Source organism: Sorex fumeus, unplaced genomic scaffold (genome assembly GCF_029834395.1).
Source record: "Sorex fumeus unplaced genomic scaffold, SorFum_2.1 ptg000039l, whole genome shotgun sequence".
In the NCBI taxonomy this organism is placed as follows: Eukaryota; Metazoa; Chordata; class Mammalia; order Eulipotyphla; family Soricidae; genus Sorex; species Sorex fumeus.
Genome location: NW_026606096.1, coordinates 2,413,288 through 2,425,460, shown reverse-complemented (window position 1 = coordinate 2,425,460; position 12,173 = coordinate 2,413,288). Strand labels below are relative to the sequence as shown.

Genomic DNA, 12,173 nt, shown 5'->3' with positions numbered 1-12,173 from the left:
GATGTCATATTGAATGAAGTAAACATGAAGAAGAAAGATAAACCCAAAATGATATCACTTACATGTGGAATAGTAAGGAAATGCAGTGGTTTAAATGGGGGGATACATAGATCACTCTTGACGCAGAATATCGGGAGTAGGAGGAAAGAAATAGAATGAAGGGGAAGGGGAGAAGAGATAGATAAAAACAGTGGGAGCAGGGGTCAAGGAGACTCAGGTACACCGGTGGTATTAAGGAATGATAGAGCTAAATATCCAAATCATAGAGTCAACAGTACTTAAATAATAATACCCAATTTTTTTGGGGGGGGAGCGATTTTTTATTTTTATAACAGATGGAATCGATTGAGTCACATCCCCTTACCCCCATCCTGGAAGCAAGTACTTTTTTTTAGTGGGTTCTTTTTAACAAATACACTAAAAAATCATGCAATGCTGCCAGCATTGGGAGCAATCCTGGGCCTTAAGTCTGCACATTCCTTTGCAACTGGTCCGGTGATGGCAGAACCTTTCATTTCGCCTTTATTGTTTACTATGACCCCCGCATTGTCTTCAAAATAAAGAAAGACACCATCTTTTCTCTGATGACTTTCGTTGTCGTATTACCACTGCTGGATGTACCTTCTTGACCATGGCCTTTCTTGACCATGGCCATCACCATGTCAAACACACCAGCAGCGGGCAGTCTGTTAAGCCGTCCCTTGATTCCCTTCACAGAGATGATGTCACTGTCACTGTCACTCTCACTGTCTGCCCGTTGTTCATCGATTTGCTCGATTGGGCCCAATAACATCTCCATAGTGACACTTGTTACTGTGTTTGGCATATGGAATATGTCAAGGGTAGCTTGTCAGGCTTTGCCATGCGGGCGAGATACTCTCTGTAGCTTGCCGATCTCTCTGAGAGGGGCAGAGGAATTGAACTCAGGTCAGCCATGTTGGCCGCTTGCAAGGCAAACGCCCTTCCTGCTGTGCTATCGCTCCAGTACATACAGATTTGTAGCTCCTATGTTGTCCGCACAGTTGATCACGGCTCCAACCGGCAGACCCAAGGAGATCCGAAACTTGGCCCCGGGGGACCCACCGCATCCTAGCTTCAACATCTTGAAGGCCGGAAAGGGACAGAAAGCAATACCCAATTTTTAACAATCAAAGTTAAAAGATGCCTATCAAGATGGCATACTGAGGATGAGAGTCAGGGTAGGGGTGGGGGTGGGGGTAGCAGAGGGAACCTGGTAACATTGGTGTAGGGAAGTTGACACTAGTGGTAGGATCAGTGATGGAACATTGTATATCAGACACCCAACTATGAGTAACTTTGTAACTCATGATGCTTTACTGAAAGAAAATTTCAGGGGGGAAACGAAATACAATTTTTTTGAAATATGTCTGCAATGACTTTTTTCCCTCTTGGTTCTTTTTAGTTTGTCAGTATATTACATAAAATTTATGCCCAGATTTTGATAACTATGTTAGAAAACCTGAATTTTAGTAAACATGACATAATTCAATATGCCAAACAGTAACACTAAGTCTCAAAATGGAGATGTTACTGGGCCAGCTCGAGCAAATCGATGAACAATGGGAGGACAGTGACAGTGACAATGACATTGAAATGTTAAGGAATCAAATGGGAAGCTATTCTGTCATAATAAGCATTTCTCATTGTTAAATCTTTTCTTTGACTAGAGATTGAGCAGTAGGTGAGAGACTTGCTTGCTTACCTATTGGTTAAAATTAGTGCTTTATAGAATATCAACAGTGGACGCATGGGCCAGAAAAAAGACCTCAACAATAGCCATCTTTTGGGTATTCCTACCCCCTCCACTTTCATTCCTTGGCTTTTATTTTGGAATGTTAAGTTCCAAAATAAACTTGAAACTTACGGATTGGAATCATGCTATTTTCTCCTAAGATGATTCCTTTCATTTTCTTACTGCTGTTCTCCATGATCATTTCACTTTTATTTCGAGAACCAAGAATGTGGCTTTCTTTTCAGCTCTAGGTTATGATTCTGATGATTGAAGCTCATTTAATGTGCTTGTTGTAGAACTTTTAATATGACCTTGATCTGTTGCCTCAAAGCCAGACTCATTGACACTTGAAGAATCCTCCCCTCTTTGGAAGCAATTTTATTTATTTATTTTTTGACTCTTTCATATAAATTTTTCTTTTCTTTTTATTATTTTTTAAATTTTTATTAGTGAAACACCATGGGGTACAGTTGTAGACTTAACAAATTTTTGTGCTTGGGTTTCAGTTATACAATGTTCGAGTACCCATCCCTCCACCAGTGTCCATTCTCCACCACCACTAATTCCAGTATCCCTCCCACCCCCTATCCCCCCCATCCCACCCTGCCTCTGTGGCAGGGTACTCCCTTTTGTTCTCTCTCTCCTTTTGGGTGCTGTGGTTTGCAAAAGAGGAATTGAGTGGCAATCATGTTCAGTCTATAGTCTGCTTTTAGCATGCATCTCCCATCCTGGGCGGATCTTCCCAACACCCTTTATTTGGAAGCACTTTTATTTTTAATTTTAAAATTATTTTTCTAATTTTTTTTTATTTGGGCACATTTTAAAATTTAGGTTATTTATAGTTGTGATCTTGCAAGATTTTCAGGCAGAATTTTCAGCCCTGTTCCTGGCCTGCGTGCTAATTCCCCGTTCTGAATCCCCTGTCACTTTTCTGCATTGACTCCCTTCACTCAGGTGCATGGCCTTTCTGCTAACTCTTCTGCACCAATTCTGACCGCCATTTCTCTCCCATCGGGGTATGACTTCTAGATTCAGCTCCCAGATTCCCCATTCCCAGCCCTGTTTAATCCTCTTTCTCCATTCGCCATGGGCTCATTTTATTTCTCTTCTTTCTCTACTTACACTTAGCATGGTCAGTGCTGCTAATCCCAGCTGTTCTGAATATTGACTACAGCTTAAGTTAAAAAGCAGATGGACCGAAAGCATCATAGATCCCATGCCAATTTCTACCACATGAAAACAAATTACTGAAAAGCATCAGGAAATTCTAAAATTGTTTTAAGGTTTGATTCTCTATCTTCTCCCTGGTCCTCCCTGCTTCCTGATGCTCCTTCCCCTGCCTCTCTCCTTCTCCTCCTCGACCCCTCTCTCAGTAATTCCTTGTCATTTCCCCACCTCCTTGTGTGCTTTATTTGTCAATCCTGGTTTCTAAAATCTTTCCCATTTATATTCTTTCAGTTTAGAGATAGAATTAACTTTGGGGGACAAAAGTGCTGACAATTAATCTGGGGCTGTTGCTCTTTTTCTAGTTGTCCCCTGTGCCTTTTTGAATTCTTATTACATCAAGGGCTAAGGAATTCCTGTCATTTTGGTCATTTAGAGAATGTGGGACTTCCCCCCTCCCTCCCTACTTTCCTTTCATGGCTCCTGTCTTTTTCCTCCCTCCTTCCCTTTCTCTCATCCTTATTCTCCCGCTCCCTCTCCTCTTTCAAAAATCCTTTTTCCAGAATACTTGGGAAGAATCCTCAGACTCTCAAAAAGAGTCTGGAGCATGTAATCACCACAAAAAATTAGCACTGTAGCACTGTCCTCCCATTGTTTATCGATTTGCTCTAGCGGGCACCAGTAACATCTCACAACAAATCATGAGACTTCTTGTTACTGTTTTTGGCATATCGAATAAATACATCACAGGTATCTTGCCAGGCTTTGCCGTGAGGGCTAGGTATTCTCAGTATTTTGCCGGGCTCTCCAAGAGGGGTGTAGGAATCAAAACCAGGTCGGCCACGTGTGAGGTAAACGCCCTACCCGCTGTGCTATCGCTCCAGCCCACCACAAAAAATTATTGAAAATATTTAAGAATACAAACATGCAGAGATATTTGTATATTTTTTAATAAATAACTAAAAACAACCATTCACAAAGCAGTACCTAAAGAATGTTACTGTGTGGGATATATTTGGTATTTTCTACTTTGTTCTTCTGTTACTCTTTTCCATCTGTGTTCTGATTTTTTTTTCTTTTTTGTGAGAAATGCTAGTGACTTGCTGAAATGATTAACCCATTAACAGGTCGTATCTAGGGTTTGGAAAATTGTCCTCTAAGAACATTTTTTTCTTAAAATTTTGGTGTGCATAAGATTGCCTGAAGTGGGAGTTGACAGAGTATAGTGATTAGGGTTCAAGCTTCAGCATGTGTTCAAACTGATTTTGATTCCTGGTCAGAATCACATGGTCTCCTGAGCATTATCAGGTGTACCTGAGGTTTATGAGTACTACCAAATGTGTGGTCCTTGAGCACCTCTGGAGTGATCCAGGTAATTCCTGGCAACGCAGGACCTGAACACCATCATGTCCTTGGGTCCTGGCCTTGAGCAGCTGGCCTTTTTGGTCAAGAATCACTTGTGGAGCCTCCAAGCCTCCCAAGCACCATATTCTCTCATCAAAATTTTCTGGGATGCTTATTTTTAATGCAAGTCCTTGAGTTTTACTCCAAGTTCAGAGTCTCTGGAAGAGAAGCACAGGAGTCCATGTTTTGTTTTATTTTTATTTTTAGTTTTTGAGCCACTCGACTCAGTGCTCAGTGGTGACGCCTGGAGGTGCTCCGGGGACCACGTAGTCTAAGGGAATGAACCCCAGCCTCCCCCATGCAGAGCATATGCTCAGATTTTTCATCCTTCTCTCTGACCCAGAGATTCAGATGTAAGGTGAAGATTCAAATTTCGAAGACTCAGACAGAGAGATTGAAGGCTCAGTTGCAAAGGCTCAGAGAAATTGTTCTCTTGAGGGCTTTTGAGCCTGGTTGCTCAAGGCTTCTGGTCCTCACACTTGCTAGGTGGTGACAGACACTACTGGGTGTCATCTGAATGCAGACTGCATTATAGAATGAGCCCAGTCACACATGCTTACTCCTGATTCTTGCCATCTCTTAATCTTGCCCGCTCTTTTTTTATCAACAATGAGCCTCGCAAAGGAAGAGAAGGAGTTAACTGAAGCCACAGAATAGACAATGAAGGAACCAGAGGGTCATTTTAGAGTGGCTGGGGTGTGGCTGCCCTCTAGTAGGTACTCGGAGCCAGTCCCAAATTAGAATGGGGTGGGATTCTAAACTGCTTTTCCTATTCATTTGCCTTTCAAGTTTAACCACATGCAGCGTGTCAACATGCTTTCCGGCGCCGTTAGGCACCAGCAGTTTTCCTCTCTCTGGGTTCATGGACCCTTGGTATTCCTGTCATGTGTTGTCTCAGAATAGTTCTGTACTCTGGGCCTGGGGCAGCTGAAGACTGACCGTTAACTCTTTTAGCACCCAATCTAAAGGCTTTCTAGTTGAAATAGAGCAGTAACCACAATGAAGTAAAATTAGATTGCTACTTAAGAAACCTTACTTTTCTGCTGTACATGTGATGTGGGGCTCTCTTAACCTAATTTCCTCAGTTAGAAAATGGTAAGTCTGGTCCACATAGTCAACCCTCTTGAGAAAGTCCCTTCTATCTTTGAAATTCCATGATTTTTTTTTTTTTTGGTACCTGTGCTTTTCCTCTTTGCAGTTTGGAAGACTTCCCTTTAAAGGATATTCACTGAATTGGGGAGTTTCCAAAGAACCAGAGGGAAGTTGTAGCATCAAAAATGTATTTAGTGTACTGATGATGTAGAAAATTAAAGAAAACCTGGATGTTTGTCTTTGAGACTTGCCTGTAACAACTTCGTTTTGTAGGTGTCAATATACTCTGTGGATGTCGAGTAATATTAACCAATAACAATAATAATAATTGCTGGTGATACCTGTCAGTGAAGAACACTTTCATGCTTATGAAGTTTTTTGGGGGACTTGACCTTACTTGACTTCAAAAATCTGCGTGAGTTTAGGCAGGAAGTTCTGTGGCCCCAACTTATTTCTTTAAATAGCTGAAGAAATTTTGGAATCCAGAAATTTAGCCAAGATTGCCTGATTAGCAGTTACCTGACTGCACCTGGACAAAGAGAATACAAACTGAGTGCCTGCTTTGCATGTAGGAGGCACCTGTTTGAACTCTGGCAGCACATGGTGCTCCTAGCATTGCAGTGAGTGGCCTCCCAACCAGAGAGCTGGAAATAGTCCTAAAGTACCATTGGGTTTGACTCCAAAATCAGAATGATAAAAAGTGGCAGAAATAAGACTAGACTCTAAACTCATGTAAGCACGGTTTAGGGTACTTTTCAAAGAGTCTAGCCCTTACTCATCCAGATTCGTTAAGGACCTGTGGAATTTCATAACCTAAGATAGAAATTGGCCAAGATGGCACTTACTCCATGTAACCCTTTAAGATGTTGTTGTTGTTGGTGGTGGTGGTGGTGGTGGTGGTGGTGGTAGTGGATTTTGGGCCATGCCTGGCTATGTTCAGGACTTACTCTTGGTTTTGTGCCCAGGGATCACTCCTGGAAATGCTTAGGGACCATATAGGGTACCTGGGATCGAACCAAGATACCCTCTGTATTATCTGTCTGACCAAACCCTTTAAAATTTTGCCAGCAAGTTTTCCCCATGGTTAGTAATGTGCTATATAGTACAGACAAATGGAAATACAGATTAACTCACTTAGCAGTCACCCCAACAAGATACATGTACTAGTAGCTGATTAGGCAAGACATAAGCTAAAAATATTGACTGTATTAAATCACTGTCACTGTCCTCCCATTGTTCATCGATTTGCTCAAGCGGGCCCAGTAACGTCTTCATTTTGAGACTTGTTACTGTGTTTAGCATATTGAATATGTCACGGGTAGCTTGCCAGGCTTTGCCATGCGGGTGAGATACTCTCAGTAGCTTGCCAGGCTCTCTGAGAGGGGCGGACCAATCGAACCCAGCTAGGCCAGGCTGGCTGCACACAAGGCAAACACCCTACCGCTGTGCTATCGCTCCAGCCCATATTAAATGAATTTAATTAATTCAAAACACCCACCTATTCTTGGTGATAGCATGCAGCTGAACTATTGACTGTTTAGTCATCTTTTTATTTAGCATTGTAGTTTCCCAGTATTGAGTCATAGTATTTTTTTCTCTCCTTTTCATTGTTATCAAGAGCCATGTAAGGAAACTCACTGTGCCAGGAATAGGAGTCAGAGGAGATATCTGAATCTTAGGGATACCCTTTCTTTCCAAGAGAATTGTTGGTGTTTGGCATAATTTACCAGCCAGGAGGAGTTACTGGCTATAGATCAAGCTTTCTACTCCTGTCTGGTGCCAAGGAGATGCCTGCTCAAAGGTGGTGGTTACTGCTTTGAAAATAACTGCGTGTATTTCTGAGTGACATCATTCTAGTTTGGCACAGACAGGTATTTATTTCTCTTAAAAGAACTACCAGAGTGAGCCAGACTGTCTGACTCAGTCATCTCCCAAAATTTCATTCATTTAAAAAATCTTCTAACACATCTGTGTTTTTTTTCCCCCTCTGTATATTTGTCACGTGCTGTAATTACTTACGGGGTTTCTAGTGACATCTTAATTAAGTAGAGAAGGAAAGATGAAGATATAATTATAGTTGTTCAAAGGTTATTCTATGGAATATGTGGATCCAATTGTTAGTGTGTCTGTTTTTAAATTCATCTGGTCTGGATATCTCCCCTGTGTTGTCAGGGGGTCATCAGGAGGGTATCTGATGGTGCTCTAGGGCCATTGAGGGCCAGTGATCAAACTCGGGGCCATGCATGTTGAAAGTATATGTTCTAATCCTCCTCACTCTTTCCCTGGTTTATAAAGATTTTTTTTAACTGAGAAACCAAATATAACTTTTATATTTCTGTCACCAAGCACACCTTTGTTATGTCTTTCACTCATAGTCTTTTTTTAATTTTAATTGAAGAATTAATAAGCTCGAATCTTTTGATGTAATCATGATTCATTTGTTGTATGGGAGGCGGGGGGAGCTTTAAGGGGGAAAACTTAATATATGACTTTCTAGGCCCTTAGTTCTATGGATCATATTGGGGTGCTTGGTTCCACAAAATTTTGATTTTATCCAGAGTACAAAGGGAGGGTTTTGCGACCACTTTGTCCATTCCTCTCTGTGTGCCCAGACATGCAGGGAAGACGGCAGATCTGCAGAAGCCATAGAAACTAGCACATCTTCTAAGCTGGTAGAGTTGTTGCTTTACCATAGTTTCATTCAAACCAGTGTCACACACATGAAGATCAGAGTAAGATCTTGTTGTGATCAAGAGCAGGAAGGCCATGTCTTAGAACTAGGAAGTCTGCGTACACGGAGGGTGCGTGGGGAGGGGTGCATGTTTCAGTGTTGCTCACTGTCGTTTATTTTCTCCTCACCAGGGAGCAGGGATACAGTTGAGAGCATGGGGGTGCGGGGTGTGATATGAAGCTGGTGGGCTGTCAGGATCCCTTCAGCACAAGCAGTGGCACCAAATTAAGCCCACAGCCTCACACTTGCCTCAGGGTCCCTTTAAACCCTCAATCACCTTCCAGGCCCTTTTCTCACACTACACATGTGCCCAGGTAATTCCAAGGAGCAGAGCTGTCAGGATCACCTGGGCACATGTGGTGTCACTGGGGTTTGAACCTTTTTGCTTTGTTCTTGTTGGAAAAGTACTTTAAGCCATTTTCTGCACCCCAAAGTGTTACTCTCTTTATCCCTAAGACATAGTAGATATTTATTGAATAAATACTGAACCAGTATGTATTGAAAGAATGAGTGAATGAAATGAGACTTGTCAGAAAAGGAACCTATACAAGATATATCAGATATCAGATGTATCATTGTCACTGTCCTCCCATTGTTCATCGATTTGCTCAAGTGGGCATCAGTAACGTCTCCATTGTGAGACTTGTTGTTACTATTTTTGGCATATCGAATACACCATGGGGAGCTTGCCGAGCTCTGCTGTGCGGACTGGATACTCTCAGTAGCTTGCCAGGCTCTCTGAGAGGGATGGAGGAATCGAACCCAGGTTGGCTGCATGCAAAGCAAACGCCCTACCCACTGTGCTATCGCACCAGCCCATCAGATGTATAGGCAAGATATATCCCAATCTCCAATGTTCTGTCTCTTTCCCCCAATGTCTGTTCTCCTGGGCGCCTAACAGAATTGTATTGAGTGATTCAAAGACCCTCAATCATCCTGTTTCCCATCAATATTGAGGTTAAAGAGAAGGCACAGTCTTTAACCTCTCCTAAAGTTGATGTGGGACATTTCTTTTCTTTCTCTCTTTTTTTAAATTTTTAAATTTTATTGAATCACCGTGAGATAGTTACAAGCTTTCATGTTTGGGTTATAATCACACAATGATGAAACAACCGTCCCTCCACCATTGCTCATTCCCCACCACCCATATCCCCAGTATAACCCCATTTCCCACCCTACCCCTGCCTCCGTGGCAGACAATATTCCCCATACTCTCTCTCTACTTTGGGGCATTATGGTTTGCAATACAGATACTGAGAGGTTATCATGTTTGGTCCTTAATCTACTTTCAGCACACATCTCCCATCCCGACCGGTTCCTCAAGCCATTATTTTCCTAGTGATCCCTTCTCTATTCCAGCTGCCCTCTCCCCTTTGCTCATGAGGCAGGCTTCCAGTTATGGAGCAGTCTTCCTGTCCCATGTATCTACTATCCTTAGGTATCAGCCTCATGTTATGTTATTCTATACTCCACAAATGAGTGCAGTCCTTCTATGTCTGTCCCTCTCTCTCTCACTCATTTCACTTAGCATGATACTCTCCATGTCTATCTATTTATAAGCAAAGTTCATGACTTCATCTCTCCTGACAGCTGCATAGTATTCCATTGTGTAGATGTACCATAGTTTCTTTAACCAGTCATCTATTCTAGGGCACTTGGGTTATTTCCAGATTTCGGCTATTGTGAACAGTGCTGCAATGAACGTATAGGTACCGATGTCATTTCTATGTGTTCTTTTGTATCCTTGGGATATATTCTCAGAAGTGGTATTGCGGGGTCATATGGAAGCTCAGTTTCTAGTTTTCGCAGGACTGTCCATATTGTTTTCCAGAAAGACTAGACTAGAGGGCATTCCCATCAACAGTGAAAGAGTTTTTTCAATGTGGGACATTTCCATGTATGTGTACAGTGCCTCAGGTTTAGAAGCCTCTTTCAGGTCTCTGACCTGACCTAGGACAATCTTGGGGCTATAATCATTCAGGAAATAGTTGTTAAGATGCCCATATAGTGCTAGTCCGGTTCTCTGCTTCAAAGCAGAGCTCTAAGCTCCTACCTCTTGGGACATTTGTCATTTGTTCCAAGGGTGTGGTTGTGCTTCATGAAACAAAAAGCCAGAGCCACAAAAATTCCATTTCCAAGTAACTCTTCTAAACCTGATTCTCGGGGACAATTTAGACTGTTTTGAGTAAGGTACTACTGTTTGAATTCTTGCTAATTGCCCGTCTAAGCTACTGAAGATAATTTGCAGTATTAATTTGTTCCTGAAAAATTTAAAGCTCATTTTCTCCAGACATAGAATAATACATTTTTCAATGCCTTTGACACCTTCAGTCTGTTCCCCTCTCCCCGCTTCTTTTTTCCTATTTCAGTTTCTGAACTCTTCTACTCTGATCTCATTGCTGGCAACCCTGAAGCCTGAGCTGTGATAAACCCAGAGAAATGTGCCTGCCTCCTCCCCGCCTGCCCTCACTGCCTGCCTGCATCTGTCTTTGAAAGAGGCCTCCAGGCTGTCATTGTACTACTGGGTCACACAGCCAGCACCCACCATTACAGGCTGAATCTTTTTTAAGTCAGTTCCCACCTTCATGATTTCGCCCCCCTCCCTCCTTTTAACACTTTTCCTCAGCAAATCCAATCCATCCTTTGGCTTATCTGGGTCAGCATGGGTCTGATTTTATGCATGGCACTGTCACACTGTAAATCTGCCACAGCTCTGCCTTCATCCAACCCGTTCACTTCTGTCAGCATCAGCAAAATGCATAATAGAGAAAAGCCAGAAAGGATAATAATACTCATCTGAATAAAATCATGTCTTTGACTGCTTCAATTCATTTCATTTTAATCAAAGGCCCAGAGGGGGGGAATTTGGTTTAAAAAAAAAATTAGTCTCCCCTTGTTTCTAGTCCCCTGTGTAGTCACAGATCACTTTTATTATGCATGTACCTTTATTTATTTTTTTTATTCTCCTCAGACCTGGGTGCTCAGTAACCTCTTGAATGATGTTTTTGATTCATTTTGGGTTTTGTCTATCACCATGCATATGTCTATTTTTACAAGTAAGAAATTATACCCCTCTTAGATGATTTGCTATTTCTCTACACAAACTGGCAGCTTTGATAGGAATTTAGAGAAAGGGGGGCTCTTTGGAAGGGGCTTGCTGAAGCACTGGATTTCTGGCCATCTGGGTTCTTTTTGACTTTCTGTCAGCCTCAGCACATAGTTCTCTGCAGGCAGTGCAGGACTGATAGTTCCACCTTGTCCCTAAAGGCTTGAAAGAGAATGGAAGATTAAATTCTGCTCTCTGGTTGGTATCTCCCTCACGTCTTCCCAGAGACTTACAGCTGCTTGGTTAATTGCCTGTTGCTGCTGTCTTATCCCAACCATTATTTGCCAAAGGCTGTGCATTTTCAGCAGGCTGTGCTCTTGGCCCTGACCCAGGACTTGGTGAGAATGTTGGAAATTGATTTTAAAAAAAAATTTTTAAAAAAGGAGTTCTAGTTTGTTTGGAAATATAAAGAATAGTGTTTCTTCACATTTGTATAGCGCTTTACTGTTGATGTGCCACTTTTGTATCCAGCATCTGCTGGAGCCGCACGACTGGCTGTGGGCAAGTTCAGAGACTTTGGCCTCAACGGAAGCAGATCTCATTATAATAGTGCAGAAGCTCATGCCACCCACTAATGCCAAGCTTGTGGTGCACTTCCATCTGCAGAGTTCCAAGCATAGCCATCAGTAATTAAATGGCACCTTAGGCTAGGAGAGCTTCCAGGAGTTTATGACCATGCTTTGAAGAGCTTTAGGGAGCTACACAGGGCATGTGCCCGTTTTGAAGGTGACACAACTGAAACTGAATGGGGGAGAAAAATAAGAAATATATTTCTGCACTGTAGTTTTCTTGTTTGGTTTTGGCTTTGGTTTTGGTGCTCAGGGATCGCTCATGGTAGATTCAGTACCATATGGGGTAATATTCAAAGGGTTTGAATCTGGGTCGACTATGTACAAGGCAAGCACCATACCCATTGTACTATC

General features: G+C 42.2%; 1 protein-coding gene and 1 pseudogene across 3 annotated transcripts in view; one reads left to right on the top strand and one right to left on the bottom strand.

Moving 5' to 3' along the window:
- Positions 1-12,173, top strand: part of SRGAP2 (SLIT-ROBO Rho GTPase activating protein 2) — a 297,179-nt gene that overhangs the window by 136,814 nt on the left and 148,192 nt on the right. The gene's annotated exons all lie outside the window — the stretch shown is intronic.
- On the bottom strand, positions 402-1,125 carry LOC130028186 (60S ribosomal protein L23-like; annotated as a pseudogene).